The sequence below is a fragment of the Triticum aestivum genome, chromosome 7A (genome assembly GCF_018294505.1).
Source record: "Triticum aestivum cultivar Chinese Spring chromosome 7A, IWGSC CS RefSeq v2.1, whole genome shotgun sequence".
NCBI lineage: Eukaryota > Viridiplantae > Streptophyta > Magnoliopsida > Poales > Poaceae > Triticum > Triticum aestivum.
In genome coordinates this window covers 376,892,328-376,897,206 of record NC_057812.1, presented here as the reverse complement: position 1 = coordinate 376,897,206, position 4,879 = coordinate 376,892,328, and positions in this window count along the sequence as shown.

Below are 4,879 nucleotides of genomic sequence, written 5' to 3'. Positions count from 1 at the left end.
GCCGGTTGGTGCGTTGCGGACCGTTTTGGTGGATTTCAGAGAAATCCCCTGCTATTCAAAGGCCGAGGATCAGAATAGGTCTATTTGATTGATGATGGCAAAAGAAAGAAAGAAATCATTTTCTCCGGGCCAGCGAGTTACTCCTATCCTAATTTGGTTAATTTGCAAGTAATAAAAAAGGCTGCTTAATTGCTCCAATTAATGCGAAATGAAGAATAGTGTTTTGGGAACAATATGCATCCAGCTAAATCCACATATGTTGCATATGGTTCAAATATATACTCTTCGCTTTTAAAAATATACACTTCTCGGATAATGTACATCAGGACAAAGAATGGTGTGATTGCAACTTCTCGTCACGACGAAGAGGATGTTATACATGGCCACTTCTCGGAGGTCCAGAGACGATGATTGCCTCGCTCTGGACCTGCCCTTCACTGAAGACGAAATTTGCCGGCCGATCAAGCCCTTCACAGGGAAGTTTTTCAGATATTGGTGGGGCACGATCAAGGTGACATTATGCGCGTCATGGACAAGTTCTTCCACATGAATGATGTTGGTTTCGTGGAGCTCAACATGGTGAGGCTGGTTCTGCTTCCAAAGAAAGAAAACACTGATGAAATCGGGCACTTCAAACCAATAAGCCTGGTGCACTCTGTTGCAAAACTCATCTCTAAAATTCTATCGATGCGCCTTTCTGACAAGATGAACGAGTTGATCTCATGTGTTCAAGGTGCTTTCTTTCTATCCAAGAGCATCCATGACAATTATCTTCATGTCTGAAATGTGGTCTGAGCCATGCATTGCAAAAGGAAGACACTACTGCTATTCAAAATGGATATTGCTCGTGCTTTTGACGCGGTGTCTTGGGAGTACTTGCTCGAGCTGCTTCGGCTATAGGTTTCAGTCAGCGTTGGAGAAACTGGGTTGTTACCATGTTATGCACTGTATCTTCCGCCATCAGCCTTAATGGTGTTGACGGCTCCCATATTGCGCACCGGAGGGGCCTTAGGCAGGGCGGGCCCACTATCGCAGTTTGTTTTTATCCTGGTGATCGACCCCCTATAGCACATCCTCCGCCTCACTGTTGAGCGTGGCAAGCTCTCTCCTCTGCCTGGGAGGGGGCCCAATCCGCGGGTCAGCCTCTATGCTGATGACGCAATTGTCTTCTTCAACCGAGTGAAGACAGAGACCGACACATTGCTACAGATTTTGACGGGTTTTGGTCATGTCTCTGGTCTATGCACAAACCCCTCAAAATCATTTGTAGCACCCATCCGCTGCCAGGAGCTGAGCCTTGACGACATCCTGCAGGGTTTGGGGGGTCAGCGTGTACGGTTCTGAAAGCACATTCGCTCCCTGATAACCCACAAGTATAGGGATCGCAACAGTTTTTGAGGGTAGAGTATTCAACCCAAATTTATTGATTCGACACAAGGGGAACCAAAGAATATTCTCAAGTATTAACAGTTGAGTTGTCAATTCAATCACATCTGTAAGACTTAATATCTACAGCAAAGTATTTAGTAGCAAAGTAATATGGAAGTAACAGTAACGGTGGCAAAAGTAACAATAGTAGTTTTTGTAGCAATCGTAACAGTGGCAACGGAAAAGTAACTAAGCAAAGATCAATATGTGAAAAGCTTGTAGGCAATGGATCAGTGATGGATAATTATGTCGGATGCGATTCCTCATGCAACAGTTACAACATAGGGTGACACAGAACTAGCTCCAGTTCATCAATATAATGTAGGCATGTATTCCGAATATAGTCATGCGTGCTTATGGAAAAGAACTTGCATGACATCTTTTGTCCTATCCTCCCGTGGCAGCGGGGTCCTATTGGAAACTAAGGGATATTAAGGCCTCCTTTTAGTAGAGTGCCGGACCAAAGCATTAACACTTAGTGAATACATGAACTCCTCAAACTACGGTCATCATCGCGAGTGGTCCTGATTATTGTCACTTCGGGGTTACCGGATCATAACACATAGTAGGTGACTATTGACTTACAAAATAGTATCAAGAACTCACATATATTCATGAAAACATAATAGGTTCAGATCTGAAATCATGTAACTCGGGCCCTAGTGACAAGCATTAAGCATATCAAAGTCATAGCAACATCAATCTTAGAACATAATGGATACTAGGGATCAAACCCTAACAAAACTAACTCGATTACATGGTAAATCTCATCCAACCCATCACTGTCCAGCAAGCCTACAATGGAATTACTCACGCACGGCGGTGAACATCATGAAATTGGTGATGGAGGAAGGTTGATGATGACGATGGTGACGGATTCCCCTCTCTGGAGCCCCGAACGGACTCCAGATTAGCCCTCCCGAGAGAGATTAGGGCTTGGAGGCAGCTCCGTATTGTAAAGCACGATGAATCCTTCTCTCTGATTTTTCCCTCCTCGAACGTGAATATATAGAGTTGGACTTGACGTCGGTGGAGCCTCAGGGGGTCCACGAGGCAGGGGGGCGCACCCTAGGGGGGAGCCCTACACCCTCGTGGACAGGGTATGGACCCCCTTACGCTGGTTCTTTCGCCAATATTTTTTATAAATTCCAAAACGTGTCTCCGTTGATTTTCAGGTCATTCTGAGAATTTTTATTTCTGCACAAGAATAACACCATGGCAATTATGTTGAAAACAACGTCAGTCCAGGTTAATTCCATTCAAATCATGCAAGTTAGAGTCCAAAACAATGTCAAAAGTGTTTGGAACAGTAGATATGTTGGAGACGTATCAACTCCCCCAAGCTTAAATCTTTGCTTGTCATCAAGTAATTCAGTTGACAAACTGAAAGTGATAAAGAAAAACTTTTACAAACTCTGTTTGATCTTGTTGTTGCAAAGTTTTCAGCAAAGATTATGAACTAACCATATTCACAATAACATTTAGGTCTCATGTTTACTCATATCAATGGCATAATCAAATAGCGAGCAATAATAATCAATCTCGGATGACAACACTTTCTCAAAACAATCATAATATGATATAACAAGGTGGTATCTTGCTAGCCCTTTCTGAGACCGCAAAACATAAATGCAGAGCACCCCTGAAGATCAAGGACTGAGTGGAAATTGTAATTCATGGTAAAGGAGATCCAGTCATAGTCATACTCAATGTAAATTAATAGCAATGCATGCAAATGAAAGCAGTGCTCTTCAACTGGTGCTTTTTAATAAGAGGATGATGACTCAACATAAAAGTAAATAGATAGGCCCTTCGTAGAGGGAAGTAGGAATTTGTAGAGGTGCCAAAGCTCGAGTTTTGAAACAGAGATGAATAATATTTTGAGTGCATTGTCAACATAACAACAAAGAGATCTCGATATCTTCCATGCTACACACATTATAGGCAGTTCCCAAACAGAATGGTAAAGTTTATACTCCCCCACCACCAACAAACATCAATCCATGGCTTGTCCGAAACAACGGGTGCCTCCAACTAAGAACAATCCTGGGGGAGTTTTGTTTGCAATTATTTTGATTTGAGCATGCGACTGGGTATCCCGGTTACCAGCCATTTTCTCGTGAATGATGAGCGGAGTCCACTCATCTTGAGAATAACCCACCTAGCATGGAAGATATAGACAACCCTAGTTGATACATGAGCTATTCGAGCATACAAAACATAATTTCATTTGAAGGTTTAGAGTTTGGCACATACAAATTTACTTGGAACGGCAGGTAGATACCGCATATAGGAAGGTATGATGGACTCATATGGAATAACTTTGGGGTTTATGGAAGTGGATGCACAAGCAGTATTCCCGCTTAGTACAAGTGAAGACTAGAAAGAGACTGGGAAGCGACCAACTAGAGAGCGACAACAGTCATGAACATGCATTAAAATTAATCAACACTGAGTGCAAGCATGGGTAGGATATAATTCACCATGAACATAAATATCATGGAGGCTATGTTGATTTTGTTTCAACTACATGCGTGAACATGTGCCAAGTCAAGCCACTCGAATCGTTCAAAGAAGGATACCACCCTATCATACCACATCACAACTATTTTAATAGCATGTTAGCATGTAAGGTAAACCATTATAGACTCCTAGCTAATTAAGCATGGCATGAGCAATTATAATCTCTAATTGTCATTGCAAACATGTTTCATTCATAATAGGCTGAATCAGAAACGATGAACTAATCATATTTACAAAAACAAGATAGGTTGAGTTCATACCAGCTTCTCTCATCTCAATCGGTCCATCATATATCGTCATTATTGCCTTTCACTTGCACGACCGAACGGTGTGGATAATAATAATAGTGCACGTGCATTGGACTAAGCTGGAATCTGCAAGCATTTAATACAAGGGAGAAGACAAGGTAACATGGGCTCTTGGTTAGATCAACAATAAGGCATCTGAGAGCCACTCAACATTTTCATCATGGTCTTCTCCTCTCAACCCCCAAAGAACAAGAAAAGAAATAAAACTATTTACACGGGAAAGCTCCCAACAAGCGCAAAAGAAGAACGAGAAATCTTTTTGGGTTTCCTTTTAATTACTACTACTATAGGCATGGAAAGTAAGCTAGCTAAAAGCTATAACTATTTTTTTTTGGTTTTTCTTAAGGTTTTTCAAACACACAAGAAGAAGGCTTAAAAAGGAAAATAAACTAGCATGGATAGTATAATGAAAAAGTATGAGCACTGACAACTAGAATGAGTGTGTGAACATGAATGTAATGTCGGTGAGAAATACGTACTCCCCCAAGCTTAGGCTTTTGGCCTAAGTTGGTCTATGTCCATTGCTGGCCTGGTGGATATCCAAAGTTGTAGCTGGGGTCATACTGAGATGCAGCAGCTACTGCCTGACGAGCTACAGCTTGGAGGCGAGCTGCCTCCGT